The 26,396-nt window shown below is 24.2% G+C and overlaps 1 protein-coding gene across 5 annotated transcripts in view; it reads right to left on the reverse strand.

Moving 5' to 3' along the window:
- Positions 1-26,396, reverse strand: part of LOC126898972 (Ig-like and fibronectin type-III domain-containing protein 2) — a 60,257-nt gene that overhangs the window by 31,979 nt on the left and 1,882 nt on the right. Inside the window, exon 1 of one of the 5 annotated variants that reach the window (XM_050673431.1) lies at positions 9,647-9,872. The exons of the other annotated variants lie outside the window; for them this stretch is intronic. The gene's annotated coding sequence lies outside the window, so the exon portion shown is untranslated. Of the gene's footprint in view, positions 1-9,646; positions 9,873-26,396 lie in introns of those variants that run through there. 5 annotated transcript variants of the gene reach the window in all.

The raw sequence follows: 26,396 nt of genomic DNA on the forward strand, positions 1-26,396 counted from the left end.
AAATACCTAAGAGAGACGATGACGAGTATGCATCAAAGATTTCTTATCGGTAATACTACATTCTAAAAGGTTTAGACATCTGTTTAGACTAATGGTGTAAAATATAATACGCGTCAAAATAAAATGACATAGTATTATAGATTATTTCTATAAATAAAATTCTTTTTATAGTTCGAATTCATAGAAGTTTCGTTACTTCTTTACTCTTAAAAATTGTTCAGTATCAATAAATAAAAATAAAATTAAGGAGCTAATAAACTTTTAAATATTGACTTTAATTTACAGAATTAAACAATTTTAACTTCTTTACTTGACTATTTTGAAGATACATGAATGGTCGCTTGGGTCAAAATAATACAAGAATAAATCCAAAAATTTTAATAGAAATGTGATACTACTATGTAGTTGCTCAAAATGATTAACCAAAAACAAATATTTCCGTAGATTTTTTTATAAATTAATCTCTAAATTATTATTTATGACTACGATAGTCATAAATAGAAGTTATAATAAGGTTTTATGCTTCTATTTCTTGTGATTTTTTCTACAGACTTTAGCCTGCGTCTTCCTCTAGTGCGACAACTGATAAAACGTTGAACAGTCTGACCAGCTTTACGACTTTAAAAATAAATTAAACTTCTTTAAGATTTGGTGATTACGATAATTTTGTTATTATTTATCGTCTTCGAGCGCTGTTGGATTCAATTTCAAACAATACCTATTTTGATTAAAATTAATAATATATGTATAATAATAATATCTACCTGAGATATCATGGTTAGAAGTAAATGTGTATTAATAATTATTTTATCTACTGTGACAAAAATAAGACATCAACGTGTAATGACTGCTCTTAAATATATCAAGTAAATATTTTCGTAGATGTATTTCATAATATGAGTATGAAAGTAAATAATAATATAATAAAAGATTTTTTTGAAGTAAAATAAAAATAAATATGTATAAAATTTATTATTATTATTCTATAAAATAAATTTTATGGATAATTTATTCAAAATTAATTCTGAAATTTATGTTTATACCTGATTATTTTTTATCATGGTTAATCAAATTAAATTTTGATCATTATTATATTTTACATGTTTTACAATTTTACTTCTAAATATTTTGATTGGATGTATCCGAGACTTTGTGCTTCACAATTTTAAACATTATAACTTTAAATTTACACATGAGTTAAAAATGGATGTCTCCTTAACCATAAAGTGGTGGTATAAGGGAGGGAGATGACTATAAAAAGTTAATAGATATAATATGTATGTTGGTATATAAATGTAAAAAATAGAATAAATACTTTTTATTCATAATATAAAAAGTCGTTATGTATCAAATTAAGTTAAACTAAAATATATTATACAATATTATGACTCTTTAACTATGATGTTGTAAAAAAATTTTTTATCAAAGCAAAAGGTGACCATCTATCGCCTATCAACCCCCTTTTATAAACGCCTTACAGTAATCAATATTATAAAATGTACTGGAGAGATATTAAAATCCCACATCTGTTATTTTCTGAGACTTTCTTTAACTTAACTTTAATTTTAATGATTTCAATTAAATTTTAACAAATTCGCATGGAACCTTTATTTTTTGGGAACCGGAACTTTTATTTTCAAGAACCCGAAACTAACCGGAACCTATAAAAAAATATGGTTCTAGTCCCTGCTTATAACAATAAAAATTTGTTCAAAAATTGTTACTAATCCCATTAATTATTTTTTTATAAGAAGCTCTAAAAAACAATAGGCATTTGGATATAAAGTTAAAAAATAAATTAATAAAAATTTTTTTTTTTTTTATTTGGCTAGCACGTTAATTGATTTGTTAAACAAGCCAACCTTGGAGTTTATAACCTAAGTAAAAGTCTAAAAACTAAGAGGAAAATCGTTAGGTTTATAACAGCAAGATATTGCACGTAGCGATAATGCAAAGGAAAAACACATAAATACATATTGCAATAGTTACTAGTTCGCATTATTGTGAAATTGTAATATTAAGTTGGCTAGATCAAATCGATTCGTCATAATTAGCCAACTGAGCTGGATTCAGTTTTAATAAAATTATATTAATCACCAAGTACAGTTACTATTATTTTATTCGCTTATTTGTATGTGTAACGAACCAAATACAATGATAGAATTGAGCCACCTAAATAGTTTAACCTAGAATCCAAATGTTTGTAATCTAATAGATTCACATTTTCATTGAGACTTTTAACAATAAATTATTAGGCAGAATAATCATTGTGCCTTGAGCTTGTTGCATTATAGTGTTTCGGACCTAACTGACAACGCTTATAACTTTTAATAGAATAATAATCATTTTGTTGAATATTTCTTTTAATAGTTAATAATTTCTTAAAATACGTTTGAAGCATATTTCTTATTATTTATCATTATAAAAAAAAAAATTAAATTAAATTATTTTTAATTTTTAAATGATCATTTTCTATTTTATAAGCTGTTAAATATACATGTTGACATTTAAACAAGTATATTTCACACCCCTATAAGACAAAAAGGATGAATATAATAAATATTTTGTAACAAATATGGATACATATGTAGCTAACAAAAGCCAAAAAAAATATTATTTTAATAATATCTAGCATTATAATAATCACCTGTATGGATACATGTATATTTATAGTATTTAATATATTTAAATACTTAAAAATAAATTTAATCTCTGGAATAAGTTTATTTAAGTAATAATGAAATAATGAAGTTTAATTTACTTAAAAATATTAATATTTAACACTTGCAAATTTGGCAGTATAAAGCTTTATTTCATAAAAATTCTATAAGTATCAGTTATGAAAACTAATAAAATAGTAAATTGTTAAATTAATATTAAATGATGAATTTTTCATGAATACCATTGAAAAAAACACAATAAAAATCAAATCAAGAAATTGTGTAATTAAAATATACTATTAACATTATTTACATGTGATATTTATTTAAGAAGTCGTTAAATTAAAACTATCCGAATTTTATAATGGCCAGTAATCAAAAATATTGGATTTTCAGATATGTTATAAACTATTTTACAGTATGTAACTTGAAAATCGACTTTTAAAAGTCTCCGATAGGTTGCATTAGAATAACACATAAGTAATTAAAATAATATTAGAAACCATGTTCCAGACTAACACAGAAATGGTTGATTATAGAGAGATTATCAAAATGTTAAATTAAAGTGATAACATTATTTACATTCCAACATGGTCGATTATTGAAAAGTCTATTTTAAAAAGGTAAGTATTTGAAAGAACAAATATTTTACACTTTTTAAAAAGCCTATAACTTTTTCATTATTATTTGTTTTTTTTTTTTCAAAAAATCGTCAGTGACAAAATATAAATAATTTTATTAGTTTTATTTAATGTGTTGATCATCTTCTTACGACCAATCGTCGTTGTGCAGATAATTCAGTACTCTCCCAAACATGTTTTCATGTACAAAAATAATATTTTTGCGCAGAGTACTTTTTTAAGAATAAATACTTTGGAGAACTTCTTTATACTAAATATATACTTCTATTACTTATATTTGTAATTTATGACATATATATATATATTATAAAACATTTTATAGCTATTATTTATAAAAGAGTTTGTATTAATTTAATTTTATAAAAAAAAATGATCGAAGTTTTACAAAATACAATTCAACCAGCAGACATTTCCATAGTGTTGTTTATATCCAATTTAAAATAACTTTCGTTCTAAAAGTTTAAAACTTCTTTTAAGGCTTTAATAAGATAAAGATTACTTATGTTTTATATTCTATTTTTCAAATCAACAGTACTTTAAAATTTTTAGAAACTAATTTGTAATCTAAACGAGTTTCATACTTGGAAAATTTAAAGTCATTGTACAGATATTTGTAAAACATGCCGTACTGTGCCTCATTAAATATGCTATGTAATTTAAATAACTTTGTTATTATGTGTTACGTAGAACTTTTCATAGGCCTTCTACGCTAAAAATGAGTACTAATTAATTTTGATAAATACAATTACATAAAATAAGTACAATTATTAAATAATACCAATATTTGAACTAGAATTATTAAGGTTAACAATTATATTCAAGGTTTTTTTATAAAGACGATCTAAATATCTAATCTCCATAGAAATAACATAAGTTTACAAATTTTGTTTTAATTGTATAATCGTATGATAATTATTAGGTAATTTTAACCGATCATCTATTAATAATATGCAAAATATATGACAGTGAAATACACAGATACAAAATTTTGTGTACTTCATTAATTTAAAATGTAATAAATATAGGTGTTGTTGATTTTTGGATTTTGTGTATATCAATTTATGAACATTTAGATACATTGAATGAAAAATTTGAATAGGAATAAATCAACTTTTTTGATAGATAATAACTAATATATTAAAATATTAAATAATAATTGCATTCAAATGTGATTTGATTGGTGAATAGATATAAGCTTTTATATAATCGAGGAACCTAAGACATTTATTAACGATTTTATGAAACATAATTCTAAGAACTTGGAGTTATAATACATAAAAATTATTATTTTAATACTTCATTCTTTATAACAAAAATTTTAACTCAAAACTTCTTACTTTTTATTAGTTTAACAAAAAAATTTGTACTTTATGTTGGCTTTTTTGGACATAATTGTTAAGAATAATAATATAGAATAATTTACAATTATTGAAGGATTGAATACTTATTTTCAATGAATATTATATGTATTACACAAAAATTTATTTTTTTTTATGGCATAGATTTAAGACTAAGTTTTGACACTATCTGACTTAAAAAAAAACAATTTTTTTATAAATATAATACTATTATAGATAACATATCTAATATATTTTATAAATAGTCAGTTTAGTTGTTTTTCGTGTGTACTCAAACTTATTATTATTCAAGTTACATTAATATGACCATATTCTTGAATTTTATGTCATTCACTACAAAAATAATAAAACTATGAATAAATACAAGAATGTACAAACAAAAGTCCTTCAAAAATATAAGTATATGCAATTAGTACTTGTTTCACTAGATTACAAAGTAGTAATTAGATGGTATTTTTACGTAGTTAGTTAAAGAACAACAATTATCATATGAAATCGTACAAGTAAAAATCAATTAATTTAAAACTAGTTTACAACTTGTAAACTCTAAATATAAATTAACATAAAGTCAAGATAAAATAATGACAATAATTACATAAATTCTTTTTTTTTTTGTTAAAAATATTAAGACAAATATTTCAATGAACTTTAAGTATCGGTCAATGGCTTATTGTAAATACTTACATATATTTTAAAAAATATTTTATGTTATAGCCTCCAATTAAACAATATAATATATGTGTGACTTAACTCTAAAATCACAAAATTGCTATTTGACTACCTAATAATGAAATATTGTCAGTTAATATAAAGTCGATCAAAAATAATTTTTTTATTTTAATATAAGTAGTTATGATAATTATAATAGTTTATATTATTCATTTTTATTTTAAGATTATCATCATCAGTAAGTTCATTATAAGTTTGGTGTTGGGTTAATCAATATTATTTAAAGGGTATTTCTGAAAATATTTGGAACTACATAATCCCAACATTTTTGATACGGCTCTATTCAAAATCGAATGACAAGATTATAGTCCTGATATTATAAATCGTAAAAAGATTATAATACTTATAATAGTTGGTCTTTAATTAATTTTAAATAATGATATTTTATCAAAATTAAATAATTTATTAGTACTATTTTTACTACACTCATTTTACTTGAAAATAAAAAATACTCGATTAAGCAAACTAGAATTCAATATTATGATAAAACGAAATTAATCAATATTAATTTGGTTCCAGGCACTAAATTGCTTAACGCGAACTTTAACCTCCTACTAAATAATGTGATCACTTATTATGAATTAGTGATAACATTTAAATAGCAAGACATTTTAAAAATAATTTTTTTTTAATAAACGCCAATATGCTCATTGAAATAGCGGTCATATTTAAGTTGTATAAAGTTAGCATAATATTTTAAAAGTGCCTTTAATATGCTAAATTTGTAATTATAATTTAAAATATAAAATGAATAATATGATAATTTCAAAAATAACTTATAAAACAATAATTATAATGTTCTAGAATATCTAAAAATTAAAAAAAATAATTTTCAATTTCAATTTTATTTTTATTTTTCATTTGATATTATTCAACATTATAAGATATGTTATATTTAATATATTGCTGAGACGTTTAAAAAAAAGCTTATAACTTAAAAAATGTAAACATTTGTAAGGACTATTTCTGATAGTCTCCTTTATTTTATTAAATAATAAAATAATCATAATTAACTAGCGAATAAACGATAACTGATCAACTAAATATAAAAGATAATATTTTAATTAATATTTATTATTTATCTATTTTTATTTATTCATAATTTTTATAAAAATAATTTTCTCCGAAAAATAAAATAAAATATTTATTTTTGGTTAAAAAAGTGTATTTGATTAGAAATATTAAATACTCAACTACCTACTATTTTTTGGATTTAATATTTAAGTAATGTAAACTCAGAAAAACAGATTGTATTTATGATGAAAAAAATTTTGAAAAGATATTCAATAATATAGCTTTTAAATTAAATTTTACAGGGATATTATGTGGCAGAAGATTTAATATTTGTTTAAAATGAATGTAACACTACTATGAAATTTTTAACGAAGTTATTATCTAAATTGTTCATATAGGCGGATGTAGCCAATAAATATTATCATGGTTTGTCAGGACTGCGTTCCACAGTATAAGTGAAAATTACCTATACATACAGTCTAAGTCGTTGTATAATAAAACTATTATTATTTAGTCTGGGGCGGGTAGCAATAAAACACTTTACTAGGGACCAAGGAACTAGGGAAAGTGATAAACTTAAATAAAAAGGATTAATACTGTTATTAGCACACAATTAAATATTCTGTATTAATGTAACAATAAAATCAAATGAATATCATTAAGTCAATATAGATGTAATACAATTTGCCTTTTTGGGACAATGATAACAAAATTCTTTCAAATTAAAAATCAACAATAAATTAATCTGAAATAATATGAACTCTATGATTGATAACTTCTTATAGTGTGTTTAGTTAGTAAGGAAACAGGTAAGTTGTTATAAACAATAGTAACCCGTTTCCATACTTACTGTATACCTATATAAACAGTTTGGCTAAAAACTTACTAATTTAGTAACTACTACCTATAGGTTTAACAAACAACAATCATAATAATAATAACATAAATAATGTATCTTAGCTATTGAAATAAAAAATTTTGAACTTTAACAGGGGCGTTATTTCTAATTATGATTGACTAGGCAAACTTTTGACCATCATTATATATAACCAATTGACCACACGCATTTTATCTCTCAAAATTAAACCACTAGTTTTATATACAAAAAATATTTTTAATGTATAGTTTTTAATTTTTTTACAATTTTAACATAAATTAAATGTATTTTTTAACATTTTCACTAGATTATAGGCTTTTGACATATTATTTTATCCGTAACATAAACAAAGAACATTTCACAGTCAAGCTATTGCATCATAAATCATAAAAATTCTTTTTACAAAAATTTAAAATTGTCAATAGTGTCTAAGATAATTAGCGTCTTAACATATTTAAACCACTCAGTATCAAAAATAATTTATACATTATTTTATTAATAAATTACCTTATCGATAATTGAAAATATATGAAAACATAAATTTATTAAATTCTCTATTTATATATGGCATTACCTTTTAATAACTTAAGTTTAATTCGACATGAGTTTTAATTATTGAGCAGTTATTTAAACTACACCTCACAAAATAGCTTTAAAAATGTTTTAGCTATTCATTATTTCATTGTATTAACAAAAATTATTCATTAGACTCAATAAAAGAATAATTATTGTTTATAATGCTTTACACGAAAAATTAATTTTCTGTTATAATCTCTTATATCCTAAATTCGTATCTACTTTTGATTTTCAAATACTAACTCTCATTATCTTAACTCATCAGATTTATTTAATTTAAAAAATATTATCTTGATTTTTATATTATTCGATTTTCAATGAGATATACATATGTATCTTTTTAAAGTTTAGTTGAAATTATAAAAAACTTACGTACTATTAAAAGTCGATAAAATTATCATGTTGTATATCAATAAACACTTCCAGTTCACATTAATATGATAAACTTTATAGCCAATCATCATAAAACAACTAGTATGGAAATTTGAGGGCCGGCCAAAAACGGTCCGCCATATCTTAAAATTAACAGTTATGCCAGAAAACAAATATTTCTCTTATTTTTAAGGGAAATATTTGTTTTGTGCTATTATTATGTTATGATTGGTAGTGCTTATCAATTTACGACCAAATAAAGCTCTTTTAAAAATAAGGACATTTTTTCTTATCTTTCACTAAACTTTAAACAGCTATAATTCATTGAAAATCAAATAATAAACAAATATATTTTAAATAATTTTTTTTCAACTTAATAAATCTATAGATGTAGGAAAAATGGAGGTTGCTATTTGAATTGATAAAGTTGATAAGAGTTTAAGTTATAAGGGATGGTAGCAAAAATTTAACTTTTGTGTTAAGTTGCTCAGCAAAGAATCATTTTTGTTAACAAATTAAAATAATGATGAGGACTAATATTTTGAAGATATTCCGTAAAGTATAGTTAAAGAGTCAAAATTAAGTAGAGTTGAAACGGATAGCTGTAGTATTAAATATTATTTATATAAGACTTCGAAGGATACCGTTAGATGCAACGTTTTTTTTTAAACGTTGTTATTTCAAATAATTTGTATATTTTAACTTTTTTCAACAAAATTCAATTATTTATTCTGAAAAAATATTGGTTTGGCCATACATTTTTACTGAAATTTAAGTATAAAACATCTAATCTACCATAGTATTCCAATTTTAAAAAATTAAAGTAATCAGTTGGTTCTGACTAGAGTTAATTACTTCAATGATTTTTCTAGAGTTACAATTTGTATGTACATAAATTTAAAAAAAAAATAAGAGCATCAATTTAGAACGTAAATAAGTAAATCTTCAGCGACAGTTAAACTACTTATCTCAGAATATCTTTAAATTGAGAATTCTGTCCCTTGAAAAGTTGAAAATGTTCCTTAATGGCTAAATAAAATCTCTACTCCTTAAAAAATGCAATATAACGAGTTAATAAGTCGACTATTTTTTAAAGTTCAGAAGCTGTTTAGTATTAATAAAAAAATCTGGAATAAGTAACCGTTTAGAGACTTAAAATCACAAAAATTCGGTTTGACAATAATAAAGAAAGATTTCAAATTAAATCAGTCATTCTCACGTCTCACGAATATCTTAATTTTGCAATGGAAAATAAAATGAACATATTGAACCCTATTTAATTATTAAGTTTGCGGGGAAACCGTTTGATATTTTAATTATTGACTTTTCGTAAGTCTCCGATTTCTCAGCGTCTCGACCAATTAAATTTGCCCAATTAAAAACCAATCATGAAATTTACTTTAAAACATAAAAAAATACCTGGTATTGGTTTGACGTCATGTACTAAAAATACGTTATTCCATAATAACCTGTATTTGTTTTTGTGCAAAAAATCAATGTTCAGCTTTTGCAAAAATGATGGTTGCTCTACCAGTTGTCAATAATAATACAAACTACCGGCAGCGAGTACACCACATTAGAGCCTCTACTAAGATCAACCGCATCGTATCCAAATAGAAAATCGTGAAGGCAAAAAATACGTGACATTTACGTCTATGTAATTAGAAAATATTCAAACGGTATATAATGATATTGTCTTTGGGTCAAACTCGGCAGCGGTGGCCATATTGCGGTTAGCCGTCACGGAGTATTTATGCTAATTTAACGCACAGCTGACCATCGTCATAACGCTGTATATGTGTACACGCTGTACGTGATGCAACGCAGTGGTAGGCTCGTGCGGTTGTAACGACTATTACAGGTGTATAAGTATTGAACGACGGACGAGTGGTACTGACCTTGAACGAGTTTTGCATGAAATAAGGTAAACCAAAGTCACCATCATAATTGTTGTTGGTTCTGAACGATTATATCACCTTATCACAGGTCACTTGTTTCGCATAAATATTTACTCTCAACACTATGCACAATTATATTCTGTAGCACTAAAATTTAGTTATTCGACACAACTACACATGCGAAACAATAAAACTGTTACTTCCATTAAACCAACCAATACTCACATGTCTCAATAGCATGTGAAATTTATCATAGAAACTCAATTATAAATTTTGCGATAACGTTAAGTTTAATAAGACGTTACATATGTAACTTAAGATTATTTTTCTCAGTTTCATAATTACATAGATTAGAAATCATATTCAGGTGACATTTTTACTCGAAAATTTGTCAAAGTACGGTTGGATTGACTTATCATAAACATGAATATAACTAATATATTGATACATATTCTTATAAGTATTTCAAAAATATTAATTTTCTATTTTTTTTAATTCTATTATTAACTATTTTTATTTTCTATTGGCTGTTGTTTTAAGATTTTAAAATTAGTTAAATTTATAAAAAAATACTTATCATTAAAGCGATTATTTAAAAATCGTAAAAAGCAATTACTATTAAACCTAAAAACTTTTTTTGTAAATCATTTGTATTGTGTGGGTTGTAACTTCATTCTTTGGTGTGTGATCATTATAGATGGCAAGTAGCTACAATTTATTTCTATTTTTTCAAGTTCTACGATAATATTTCATTTATTTAATATACTTTTTTTTAATTAAGCGACTTGCTAAAATATCGAACGAATTTCCGAGTTAATTGAAGCTGTTAATAAGATTTTAAGATTTTTAACAAGAGCATTTGGGATAATGAAAACGAATGTAAAGCTTAATTACTCAACAAACGAGAAAATCTTAAATTTTGTAATTGAGGGTATTATTTTACTACATTATTATTTTAATGAATTTCAACAAAGTCAAATAATGGATTGTAATGGAATATTAAAGGCAATATTGGACCTAAAAGGGTTAACATGATAGAGGGAAAAATATTTTTCAAGTAATAAGTTCGATATCTTGAATAATTTAATAGTTTTTTACTCTGTTCTTAGAAATCACATAAGACAGAATTTAAAAAAAGAAACCCAGCACAGGGGGGTTGCGGCACAGTGGTGCCGTGGTATAGTTGGATCAAGTATAATGATATCTGACAGTGATTAAAATCACTATCAAAAATAAACGCTTCGATGCAAATCTTTAGATTGTGTTTAATTTTAAAAAAATTGGTGTATTATTCCAAAAGCTACATGATCTGCTAGTTCCTTATTAATATCTTGATTAAGATAAAGCATGTTTTACGGGGAACGAGGGAATTTTTTTCAATTTTTAAGGGTAATGTCTTTGACTAGATACGATTTGTGATCTTTTGACGTATCGTTGAAAGAAATCCGTTCGATGAGAGCTGAGAAAAAGTGGTAACAGACGCAAAAAAAAAACACATCATAGTAAAACCAATACCTTCTCAGCTTCGCATCGAAGCTAAAAAATGTATACTTCATATAAAAATATTACATATTATGTTAAGGACTAATCACCCGTCTGGAAATATGTAAAATCAGGTAACTTAATTGGCCATAAAATCGTTTAAATATATATACTACGATCTAATGTATAATATAAAATATAATATATAATAACTGAATTTTTTTATTGTGACATATAGAATATCACAATAAAAAAAACTTATATTCTTAAAGTTTTTTAATGTTCATGATGAATATTTCGCCAAAAAGAGTATTATCATTGCTATGTTGTGTGATTTTTATAATATAAATATTTTAATTTATACAAAAGTTAAATGATTTTTTAGATATAAATATAAAATAAAGGAAATAATGTATATAGTATCTCAGCAAGTTTTGATATCTTAAATAATTTTTCATCCAACGAATATTTTGCGTTACTTTTTTTTTTAATAATTTTACACTTTTAGACTACGTTTAATAGATAATTTTTTAATTTATCTCTAATAAAAAAAAAATATTATTTTTAATTTTTTTGAAATTTTAAAATAGCTTTAACCTTGTTCTTATAAAAAAATTGTATGGGTCGACAACAACTTTAAAATAATTACTTATTGAGTTACAAGCATTTTAATAAATTGTTTGGGGGGTTTGTAGCGCGGCTGGGTACAGTTCGTACGGTTGTATATTTATAATGTATACTCCGCTCATGTAACTTAATAAATACATATTCTAAAATTGTATCGACCTATATATATTTTTTGTAAGAACAGAATCGAAAAATAATTATTTCAAAATATTAAAAAAATTAGAAAATAGTATTTTTTTTTTTTTTATTAAAAATAAATAATAATTAAAATTATGTTTTAAATGTAGTAGTAGAAGAATAATAAAATAATAAAAGTATGCTTTTACTTTAGTCCAAAACTAAAAATTATTTTTAAAAAAAGTAATGCAAAACATTTGCCGAATCAAAAGTTATTAAAGATATGTGAACAGGTTCAGAAACCAGTATATATAGAGTGTTCAGTAAGTAAGGAAACGTGATTCTATTGTTCTCATTGATTGTAGCAATTGACCTGTTTCCTTACATATTAAACACCCTATAGATAATTATATACATATAGTTAATAATAATAGTATGTATCTTTAAAAAAATAATAACATATTATTTTCAAGATTCTTCAAATTTATCACATAATTTTTATTAGAAAAAATTTATTAAACATCTCATTTAACACTTAAATAAAGTGCCCCAGGATTTTTTTTATATATTTAAAAAAAAATGTAATACACGATTGTACAATTTAACTAAGCAAAAAATTAAGAGCGGAAATTGCCTTTCTTTGCCTGCTGTGGACGCCCATGTATATAGCTGTAAGTAAATCATAGCCGAATTTTGCTGAACTTATGACAGAACTGTATCAAACAACGCTACACGATTGATACAAACGATACACAAGTACAGAAGAACTGAATAGCTTCATTACCGACTATTAATACTTCAAAATTTTATTTTTTGAAAAGTAAAGATAAAACAATAAGTTAATAGAAACATTTATAATGAATAACAAGTGTCAGAAGAATTTTTAATAACGACTGTCTTTGAAAGTGGCGGAAATCACGACACGCTAAAAAACGTTTCGAATCATTAAGAAATCAGTCATTAGCCGTCGGAAATGATCAACCTTTTGTACTCAATACAAGCATGACATCCGACTCTGAAAAGTGAAAATAAAAATAAAGTGTTAAATTTTATTAAAAATTTATTTTATGCACATATACTTTTGCTTTATAAAAATGTTAAATATTTTGTAGGTGATAAGTATTTCTTATAAATTTGTTTTATATATTACAATGCTACGCAATTATAACTCAAATAAAATGAAAATCAATCAAAAAACTTGATTAACTCTCTTTTGGAAAATTTAATTATAATATTTATTTTTCCCAGATTATAATAAAACTATAAATACAATTTTAAGACTATATATTTGATACGTAACTCACCTACTTATATGTATGCGTATACACAAATGTGTATTATAATATTAATATTCCGAGTAATTGGAAATACAAAGGTACATTTTCATATTTTATTCGAAAAATCACAAAGAAAAATAAATGGTCAGTTATTACACGTCTTATATCTTTATAGTAGTTCGTATTATAATATAAACAGGCATTCTTGGAATTAGAATTTGGTGAACTCAATTCATGGAGTCTAAACGAGTAGGTCTCTTGGGTATAAGTCCAACGAACAGGGGCGTACTTACATATTTTTTCGCATGTGGCCACTTTGAGAATTACTGCCCTTCATATGAAAACCCACATTAAATGTTTTTGCGTTATGATCACAAAATAATCGAATTTAAACAAATTATTTCCATCATATATATTTTCATTAAATAATCAAAAATAATACTAGGGGCTTATAAAAATAGTTGAAATATAATATTCAACAAAATACTATAAATAATAAAACATTTAAGTAATAAACAATTATATTTACTAATTAGAGAATTGATTTACGTCGTCATTTGTTCCTCACAAATGAGTCAATTAAATCTTCATAATTTAATTCATTAACATGACATTCTTCATTGAGAGCACTGCTAGATTGTTTAACCATCACTACGCCACTAATAAATCTTGTATAAATTTTTACGCGTTTGAGGCATGAAAACGATATCTCTGTAGTACAATTAGACACTTGTACTGACACAAAAATTCTTCGTACTATGACTATCATAGGCGGAAGTTTGGCAACATTTTAGAGGGGCAAGAGTTACCTACAGGAGCCACTCGCGAATACATTCTACCTTTCATGATGCTTATCCGATTTATATATTATTAAAAGGATGACTAGTGGTATTAAAAAGGTCGTCCCGTGATAGGCTGTGGGAGGTGTCACACCCCTTACTTGGCAAAATTTTATCATTTTAGTGGGTAATTATTCACCCCACATTTTTGGCCTCAGGACAGCTCTAAGTATTTAGTTATGTAGACGTTGTTAATAACTATAAAATATGCCTAGATTTTATTACCAACTATAAAAGTAATTTTAATTTTAAGTTAAAAATAGTTTTTTATCAGTTGTCAATCAATATATATCATCTAACAACCGTTTGACTAGTTCACATGGTACACAAGTGGGTGGTTAACAATAAGATACTTTGGTGACAATGAGAAAAACATAAAACCAACCGCAATTAACTATAAATATCACATTATACAAATTTTATGTTATCTTATCGTGGTGACAGGATTATGGTAATATTTGATAAATTTAATAACTTTTTTAATTAAAAAAATATTTAAAATAATATTCAATTCTCAAACAGTACCTATATTTTGTATTCTTAGCATACAAATTCTTAGGGGTGCTAAAACTACTTATTTTATTTTTAAAAGTATCAAAAGTTTGGTTTAAATTGGAATTAAACTACTTAGAAAATTTATAAACGCATAGGGTGTAATCAGAGAATACATTTTAATTTTGATCTTGTGAAAAGTTTAAAGTGAGTTACTACTTTATATGTTGCGCATATCAATATATTAGTCCGTTTAGTTTGCATTACATATGAAGAACTCGGTTTCATGGAAAATTGTTTTAAAAAAAACACCAAATAAAATTATATATTTTTATTATTATTAGAATTTTTATATTGAATTCAATAAAACCACGTGATAAAGAAGTTTAGAGATGATTTTTGGTGTAACAATACTTTATTCAGCTATAAGATTTTTCAAAGATAAATTTTTAACTAATAAAGTTGCAATATGTCGAATAACTTTTTTTTTAAGAAAATATTTTATTTTTAATTTTTTTAATCTATTATGCAACAATAATCATGAGAAATTTCCAATAGCTGCTTATACTAAATTAATATTAACATCAATGCTACTACATTAAATATCTAATAAAAAATATATGTAGCATTGTCATTTAAAAGGAGAAAATGTTATATACTAACGACAAAAAATATATTAAAAGATATTTTATTATTAATTAATGATCAACACCAATAGACAATATATTCGCATATTCATAATCTATGAAAGCCATTTCTAATATTTTCAAATTTCATTAATACTAAACATTATAATGATTTATAAGAATTTATACAGAATATTCAAAGAGTAAGAAAGCAAGTCAATTGAAATAAACAATAGAGCCAGTTTCCCTCGATTAATGAATACCCAATATAAAAACTTTATTGTACAAAATACATTTATGTACACTAATCATTAGACTGTTTTGAAATAATTAATTCTTCCTATCGTATAAAATACCATAATGTGTGTTCATTGTACGAAATTACAAATAATATGTAATTTGTATTTTTGCTCATAATTGATACAAAAAATTCTGGATGTGATCCAAAATTTTTTGTCACTTTTCTGAATGAAAATTTTAACAAAGAATTTTAATGTTTTTACTTAATAATACGATACGAATAGTTTGAAATTTTATAAACGTAATCTGTACATTGTAAAGCTTTTTAAACCATTTGAATAGATAAATTACTTTTTAAAATATACAAACAAATTCTTTGAATATACTTAATGTCAATTGTTTTTTAACCTCGGAAAATAAAGCGCTTTGCCAATGATGACTCAAACAAACCAAATTAAAGAAAAAAAAGTGTATCATTTTTTTGTACAATACAGTTTTTGTAGTGGGTGATAGCAACATAAAGACAAATGACACTTAAGAGTAAAATATTGACCTTGACACAATAAAAATAATGTGATCGTCGTATGTATGAAAATAGCGAAAACTAAGTACTTAAAACTCTTTCTGAAATTTCCTAATTTTTTTTTTATTTAAATTTACATTAAATATTGCTATAAAAAGTGAACAAAAATCGTTTGTTGGAATCAAACTTTCTTTTACAGTTATAATAATAGTTAAATATTTAGATTACAGGTTTATATATTTAAAGCAAAATAATATTTTTAGTTTTCTTATATTGATCTTGAATTATTGACCTTACACTTTTTTAAACGATAAGTTTGAGGTAGGCGTCATAACTTTGAACGTGTATAACATGCACTATTAAATCTATGTACAAGTTTATTAACTAAAACAATAACATTAGATTAGGATAAAGTCTACAGTTATTATTCGCACATTTTAAACTACTTTATCAATAATATACTGATTTTCGAAATTAATTTTTTTTTTTATAATTAAGCAGAATATTTGCTTTATATTTTTGACAAACCCAACCTATCTCATAAATTAAAAAAAATAACCTTAACTTTTATAAAATTATAGGTATTTATGATTCAGTGTTCGTTTGAAAGTTCCTTTAGGCTGATTTTAAGTATAGTTCATATGTTTAAATTTGACCTTAGTCTTCGATGCGTTTATATAAGAAACTTAGTAAAACTGACCTTGGAATAAGAAAAATAGACTAAAATTAAAATGTCAATTGACAGATTATAGTTGAATTTTATAAAACAATTATGATTAATTCAATTATAAGCTAAAATAACTGTAAATCATTGAACTTGAAAATACAATAACTGTTTTTACTATATCTTGAATTTTTCGTCACCTAGATCATTATTTAATGACTAAAAATTTATTAGTTTAAAGATTTACTGTACCGTTAAATTACATATTTTTTTATTTGGTCATAACATCACAGAATTATAATTATACATCTAAGAGTAGGAGTCGTTAGTTGTATTTTAAATAGCTGGTGTATAATTAACCAAAATAATTGATTAAGTAATCAAAAATTAACATAATAATGTTTATTTACAACTAAATAAATTAACTTTGCGAACATCAACGATATTTTACGCCACTATTGGCATAGGAAGTCAGCCAATCTCAACCGGTTCAGCTGTACGTGATGATGACCCTAAGTATTGTATAAGTGTGGCCTTGTCGATATATTTAATAACCGGTTTGTAACGGTTCATCTACGCTGATTACTGCTTTATGTCGTGATGGCATTACTAGTAAAAACGTGTATACACATACTAGCCTTAGATAATCATTCTCAAAAAATTGCCTTTAAAAAAACTTCACTTATAAAGAGATCATAGCAAATTAATCAACACTCGAAAATAAGTTATAATTATCGTCTTCGTCTTCGTCTTAAGTCAATGGAAATTTGGTACCACTCCATGAGTACGACTACGATCTTTAAGAGGACAAAAAAATAATTGTAATAACGTTTTAAGCGTCGAATTAGAACTAAAAACTCAGAAAAGTAATTTTCCTTTATAGTTGTTAATAAACTTAATACATGAACTTATACTTAAAACAAAAAAGATAATTTATGCACTACACTATTAAATAAAAATATAAGGACAATACCTATTATGTAAATCACTTTATGATGTAAAATAATACTTAATTTATTAAAAACAAAAGTGCCTTATAATTTTTTGTATTAAGATTAATTAATGTTATTAAAAACTAAAAAGTTTTATCGACATTTTTGTATTTTACAAAAGTTTAAAAAACGTGATTCAAATACTTCGTAATGATACCAATAGTAACCAGAAACTTAGTTACAAGTCTATGGTTGCCCATTGAAATGTACAATAGGGGATATGCCCTCCCTGGAAAAAATGCAATTCTCCAAAAAGTATTTTTTTTTAGTTTTGTATATATTAGTTTTAATTAAAATAAAACCAATACTATTATATGTTGTCTTTTAAATTTAAAGTATATGATATTATACATGATATTTTACATTGCAGGAACTTTTTATTTATTTTTTTTTTTAAGTATATTTTTAAAAAATTTTACATAACTGAAAAATAAAATTTATGCTTCATGGATTTTATCAGATAGGCGCCTATGTACATGCCTTATTGTTCTTGTCCTATTTGACTTGCTACTTCGTCTACTTTAGGAATTTGTCCAATTGCGCAGTGTCGATGCAAAGGCGGAGCCTCGTACATAGCAATGACATAGTTAAGGTTTTGTTTTTGGGAGGGTATATATAAGAAAAATGTTTACTATCCATCCAAACAAAAAAAATTGTACCTTTATCATGTAATCACTTCAATCCCCTCCCTCTTAGTAAAGAGGCCCTGCAAAACGCCAACACTGCAATTAGCTATTTCATTTACAATGATTTTTGTTTGCAAAAAAAAGATTACTTGAAATGTTTTTTTCATTTAGAATAAATTCTTTAAAGTTTTAAAGCTTGCTAATTATATTAGGCGACTCAATTTGACTTCCTTGAAGAAGGGACAACCATAATCAGGATGTTAACTTTAAAGCTGAAGTTCAACTATTAACCTACAAATTATCAATTCAAGGACTACGTAATAAAACAAACATAGGCAATATGAAATAAAAGTTATACTTAGTGATCTTTCTTTATAGTACTCACATTACAACACAATATGAGTTTACACAATACATTTATTTCCCACATTAAAAAAAAAACCTTAAATTTAATTATTAACGAAAGATTTTAGTATGATAAAATAAATCAAAACAATAAATATAGTATTAAGCTGAAAATATTAATTTTTTTAATAAAAAATTCAGTAAGCTATTATATCGCACTGCAAGTAGTTTAGTGTAGATATTTGCTTATACGTGTTTTCTTATGGTAAAAATGCACAATTCATTTACCATGAAATAGCATTTATGTCGTATCTACAAAATTGAATGTATAATACTAAATAATACTTTTTATCAATAACAGAAAATGATTATTTCATTAAATGCGTTAGTATGGTAAATTTTGATATACTACATTAGAGTACTCACAGTGAAATAAGTAATTGACCAACATTATTTCTTAATATAATAATTTCTAATAAAATGCACTGCGTTCATTGGCGTAACTATGTAGGAGCTTAAGGTGTTAGTTTCCTTAAGCTTAAAATTAGCCCCCTTGACATTTTGGTAAATTTTATAAATGGATACTTATAAATAATAAGTATCCATTTTGGTTCCATTCTATTATGGTTGTGTTATATTGTGTTTAAACTATATTTGAGATACCTTTAGTAACTTTCAATGAAAAATAAATAGACAATATTTAACTTAAAATATGTTTAAAATAGTGTGTTACAGGATAAACATAAATACGAGAGTGGGACAAAATAGATGAGTTTTACATATAATGTTGTTCGTTAGACGCATAACTTAGAACCGAGGTCGTGATTAGTTGATTTTATTGTGATAACGAAAATAAATAAGTAAGGTAGAGAAATTAAAACTCTAAATAAATATACACAATTTATGCACATATATTCTTTAACATTTTTCAGCTTTGGTGGGAAGCTGTGAAGGTATTTTTTAATATGCTACTTGGAAAAAAATAAAATAATTTTGTAAATAATATTTTAAAAACATAAAATATGTCAAACAACCCTTTAAAGTAAAAAAAATTGAACATATAAAAATATTAAATATAACATTTACTATTTGAATTTGTTGTAGAATGAAACAATTTGTGTCTAGGTAATCTATTTTTATGTATACGCAAAAATATGCAAATTCTTGAAGTTCTTTGCCTCATTAATAAAGTCAAGCTGTTCATTTGCAAAAAAAATAGTATATAACGTCCATTTTTTTTTTTGCTTAACGTTGCATACCTGGATTTTGTGTGACATTAAATAGATCTCAAAATATGATGGGACTTCAGCCCCAGTAGACACAAACTACTTACTTTTAGTTGCGCCCATGACAGTGTTAAGTATCAATTACTATCAACAAACTATTTACTATTAACAGACTACAATGTATATTATATGTTATATAATATATCTTAAATAATGTAACAATTTATTATTAGTTAAATCATACTTTTTTATAATATTTTTTAAATTAAATTTATAAAATATTCTTTTGGAAAATGTATTTGCGTAAAATGATCATTTAAGTTTCAGTCAAATAAAATGAGTATTTTTCATCTCAAGTATTTTTATGTATATTTTCACAAGGTTTTTAATGAGCGTTGTTATGTATAACACTTTTTGAAATATTAACACAAGGTAATTTATAACTCCTAAACACAGAGAAATAATTTACTATTTTAGATGTTTTTTTTTTGTACACCCTTACTACGTTAAAACTTATTACTTGTTAACTCAATATCATAAATAAATTTCAAATGAAAATTTTAATCATTTACCAATCAATTACAAATGTGATTTGTCTTATTATTATAATAAGTTTGAGGACATTAACCATATTATATTAATAACAAGTGGATTTTATCTTATAACACAGCATTTGAATTTCAGAAAACAACGGAAATATAATTTAAAATACATTGAAGATTACTACTAATTTAAATTTTACTTTTTTATTAGAACAACTAGCTAACGTTTAAAAAATGTAATACACCTATAGTCTAATTTCAACTTATATGAATTTAAAATATATTAGTACAAACTATAATGGTTTATTTTAATATAGGCTATATAGTCCAAAACTTAGTAAAAATAAAGATGACTAAAACAATTCTTGAATTTTTAAACTTTAATTGAGAGTTTCAATTCTTATTTTAAATGACATAATATTAAAAAAAAAATTCATTAACCTTCTTTTAATTTGGATTTCATCAAAAATATTCATTACTCCAAAAGTAAAACATTCTACATCCACTTTTTTTTTTTTGAGGTAAGAAAATTTTTAAATATTCATTAAATAAGAATTAAAAAAAATTTTTTTGTAGACTTATGAAAGTTACTTCTAACGAACACTAATTTTATCTTTAAATATAAATCTTAAAAATATTTGTTATAACATAATCACAGGAATTCATAAAATTTTTAAAAATATTTAAGTATTATTTTATATAGTCTATATAATGTCTATCTATGTAATATATAACTTAAAAATTACTTAATACTTCATACATTTTACCATCTCAATGAATGTATTTTTTCTTATATTACATTGTAAATATCTAAAACACCAAATTGGCAAAAATGTTTCGTTGTTGGCATTAGTACAAAAGCTATTTTTCATTCTTCCGTACAATAGCTAAGAATTAATTGTAACTATAACAGAAGGTTAGCGGTCACGACTAGTCACTTTGAGGTAGCTTTAAGGTGATTCACAATTTAATAAAAGCCCATTAGTTTTGAAAAGACGTTTAGTTGACCTCAAGTCTTAGAAAACTCCACACCTAATTTATTATTGCTACGTTTGTGTTATATTATCATTCAGACCACGATTCAAACAAAATACTAAAATATTAATAATTATGAATGTTTTCTTATTATTTTCTTTTCAATTATATTTGATAGCCAAAAATAATGCACTCTTTTTTAACCTTGTATACTGTTTTTGTGATAAAAAAAAAAATTACGAAAATCATTTAAATTAACTATTTTTTATGTACTTGTGTGTCGAAAATAACAATTATATTTAAATGTGATCCTATGGGAGGATGAGTCGCCCAAAGGTGACAACCAAAATTTCCAACTCAATAAAAATCAATTGTAATTTATTATGACTTTTAATATTTATATAAAAGAGCAGTCATACACAAAAATATTTGTTATGTAACTTAGAATCCGAAAGATTTCGATGATAATTTTAAAAGCATAACATTTATCATCAATATAATTAGAACTTTAAAAAAACGGGTGTTACATATTTTTTGGTGTTTTTTTTCTTACTAAAAAAAATTTGGTGACTAAAAAAAAAAATTCCTCAATTGAAAAAATATTTACTCAGTATTTAAATTATGATTCACAAAACTTAGAAAATATACCTCCCTTAGAAATAATTATAAAACCTTCTTATATTAATCTGATTATATTAAATGCTCACCAGAAATTTTTGGACAAATTATCTTTTTATCATTTTAAATACTCATATGTATATAAATGTTTAAATGTCTTTTATTGGCTTATGTTTATGAATATAAACATGAACTTATATATATATATATATATATTTTTTATTTTTTTTTTTGGCAATAAAATGAATTTAATATAATTCTGTTTCTTAGGGTTGTTTGTGATGCGTGAAAACATAAAGAAAATCAATAAAACCACATGGCTTAGTTCCAAATCAACTTTTAATTACAACTGTTTCTATTGTTTAGTCTTTCATATAAACTTCAATAATAAATTTATAAAAAAGTATAAGTTAATAACTGACTTATTAATTTTACATGAAAATTAACTATGAAATAATTCAAAATCTTCAAATGAAAATAAATATTTTAACTGTCGATTATAATTTATCATTTTGTGTAACTTCATATAATTAAAAAATATTGCCTCTGTGATTTTAAAATTGTAAAACACTTTTTGTGATAAAATTAATTAAAAAATTACCGTTACGAAATAATCTTAATATTTAAACTATCAGTGTTCACCCTTTTAAAAAAGTTGTAGGTAAGAAGATGACAGTTCTTTAATAATTTATCAAAAAGATATGACAATAATAAATAATTTACAGTTTTAGGGTAGGTTGTAAAATTGCTATGCTCTAAATTCCCGCATAACTAAAAATGTTTTTATAACAAAATTTTAACATGAAATTCTATTAAGTACGCTGACATAATGCAGTTAATACTGCTAATGTTACACGAATATATAATATGTATAGCTAAAATTATAATAAAGCTTCGTCACTTTTGTACAAAACAACATTTAAGAGGTGTTTTTTACACTTGAATATCTATTTAAAGTAAAAAAATAACATACATAGCAAAATTAACTTTAAATATATGTATTTAATGAATAATAAAAGCATTAAGTAAAATATTCAGTAAGAAACTAGCCACCTGCGTACATTATTTTTATCACTTCTTAATCTTTGCGATGAAAAAAGGTGCATTGAAAAAGTTTTTTTCTTCTACAGAAACATTAAACGATAAAGCACGTTTTCAGTAAATATCAAAGATCCAGTTAAAAAATACAATTGTTAGAAAAATAACAATTTTATATATTAAACGCTATGAAGTCATTTTTTAAATTAATTTTTATAAATGTTTTAAATCTTATTTGAAAATCTTAAAGATATTTTGTATCCTTTAAATATTTTTTTTTGTTAAATTAGCATCTCACGCTGGTGAAAAAATGACGTAAATTGTATTACAATAATTTTTATCCTGATCCACGCAATTTATTTCAATAATACTGTAATATAGACATCTTTACATGTCAATTTAAATGTACCTTATACTACAAAAAATAATTACGAAGTAGATATTTTAGTAACTAAATATTAAAAATTTAATTTAATTAAACGGAGTGATGGCGCATATCATTTCGAGTCAAACTGTATATTTTTTCATACGCAATATTTGAAGATATGGCTTAAAAATGTTTTACTCATTTCTAAAGGGGCAATCCGAAATAATATTAGGAATCGATTTTTTTAACCATAACAGTCATCAGTAGCTAATAGAATAACATAGTCCTTTATTTTTAAGGTTTCCTTCTATACTTTACGACTAAACCATAAAGATGTTACAGGCACAGTGCAAAAATTATATTTTACCAATTTGTATAGTAAATTTAATGTACCCCTTATTAAAGTTTGTCTTATTTTCTGCTATCAAAAAATTGTCTTGACAACTATCTATTTGGGAATTTTTGGGATAATGAAGAAAAAAATAATTTTGATTTATTTTTAATTAATTTTTTTTACACATATTTTTATTTGTTCTTAATTTCTAAATAATTAAGGAAGTCGTGAATAGTCGAGTTATCTCCGTGCGCATTCAATAAAAATTATATATAATAGTAATTTAATCACAGTCAGTATTTTTGGTCAGGGGAGATACGAGAGGAGGGGAGTAAGGGCAGTTGTTTCGGGCCTCACGGTTCAAAATTACATTTAATTATATGTAATAATTAATAATATTAATAATATACACTATAGAAATTTAACATGATTAATACATATTTACTAAAATTTTCCTTTGTTGATATAGTAAAAAGAAAATAGAAGTCAAATTTTTTTTATACAAATGTATATTTAGCTTCCATTATTTTTGGTAAATTTCAATACTGAAATATTGTTAAATCGTTAATAAAAATCGATGAATTTTAATTTTGAAGTTATAAAAAAAAATTAAGAAATATGTATAACCTGTCAAAGTTTTTATGTTTCATAAATAACTATGTTCATGCCAATTCGGTTGAAATTTAAAAGTAAGGATAATAACATTCTATTTTTTTTCAATATTTGTCTTAGTATTAAGAACTAATTTGCTATGTATTGATGAATTAATTTTTAAACTTGTATATAATTATGCTTAATAGATACCACAAATCTTTCTATAAGCAGCAATATACAACATTTTGTTTTGTCTTTTTTATTATCATAATTGAAGCTTAAACATGTTTTTTTATTTTATTTAAAGACCTATCATAATATCATTACTTTTAGTAGCATCTATATGCTTATAATTCATACTAAAGGCTATTGATCCACAGATTTCGTTATTAATAATGCAATATTATGATTAATTCGTGTCCAATCCAAAGTGTAGAAACCGGAATTTAACTACAAGGTGTCTGCTGGTCATCACAGATGATTATTTCTCACTGCTTAAACATAATCTTTTAATTTTTTCCGGTCATTCGACAATCCATCCAAAACATTGACCTCGCCAGTAGGTATTTAGTTCTCATGCAAATGTACCGCTGCAGCCAATACTAAGTTTAATTATTGCACTATTGTTTTCATAGTTATGATGTGTTGAATAGTCGTATTAGTTTACTTTTTTTACGTCGATGTTACATTACATAAGGATTACTATTAGTAATATTATAATCATTGGGCATTATTTATTGGCGATAATATATTATAATAAACGCTATTATTTTTACTATTAAGCGTAGAGTATGAAGCTTCTGGTCACGTTTCTGAGAGCGAAGGCCTTCTCAACCTTGTCCTCGAGTTGAAGAGGCCGTATCTCAAAACGACATTACAACCCAAGGCAGCTACAGAACGTGATAACACCACCAACTGTGTGATACTTTAGACTGATTCATCTTGGGAAGTATATAGGTAATGTAAAGATACAACTTCTAAAATCTTCCGATCTGATAAATTGAAAAGGAACTTCTACATGTATGCCACTACAACCTATTTAAATTCGCAACTGTTTGTTTTGATTATAAACAAAACGGCTTAATCTATAGAAATAGGTTATCTATTGTTATTGTTATTTTAAATACAAAAGAATAATTCTAATGCGTAAAACAAAAAAAAAAAAAACGGTGTGCAACTCAAAAAACACTTAACTGCATGATTTACTTTTTCCTGTAGTAATATTTTTTGATATAAAATTAATTTAGATTAAACAAATTACATGACTCGAATGAAAAAGCAACTTATAACACATACTAATAATAATTATGTCATAATAAATTGAAAGATGCAAGTCTAATAGATATATATATTCTTTGATTAGGTTTTACAAATAACAATATATTATATTAAACGATTGTGATATAACTAATAAGGTATATTTTTTGTACATATAATACATTAAGCGTAACAAAAAATTTTTGGTTATAATTTGGTCTAGGTTTGTTGTACCGTGAGACCCGAGTGTTATTTTACATGACTAATCAACTGAGACACTTAAAATAAATACTTAATTTTTAGCGTGACATCTATTGAAATTTTTGCGCAACAATAATCATTACTGGGCTTTGGTAAAATTATCAATTTTTAATGTGTTCAGAAAAATAAATAAGAATTAAGATTTTTTTACAATTGTAATAAAGATTTCTAATTTATGACAGTGTTTTAAAGTTAATAGTTAATGTATA

This window comes from Daktulosphaira vitifoliae, unplaced genomic scaffold (genome assembly GCF_025091365.1).
Source record: "Daktulosphaira vitifoliae isolate Bord-2020 unplaced genomic scaffold, ASM2509136v1 Scaffold_1, whole genome shotgun sequence".
NCBI classification, from domain to species: Eukaryota; Metazoa; Arthropoda; class Insecta; order Hemiptera; family Phylloxeridae; genus Daktulosphaira; species Daktulosphaira vitifoliae.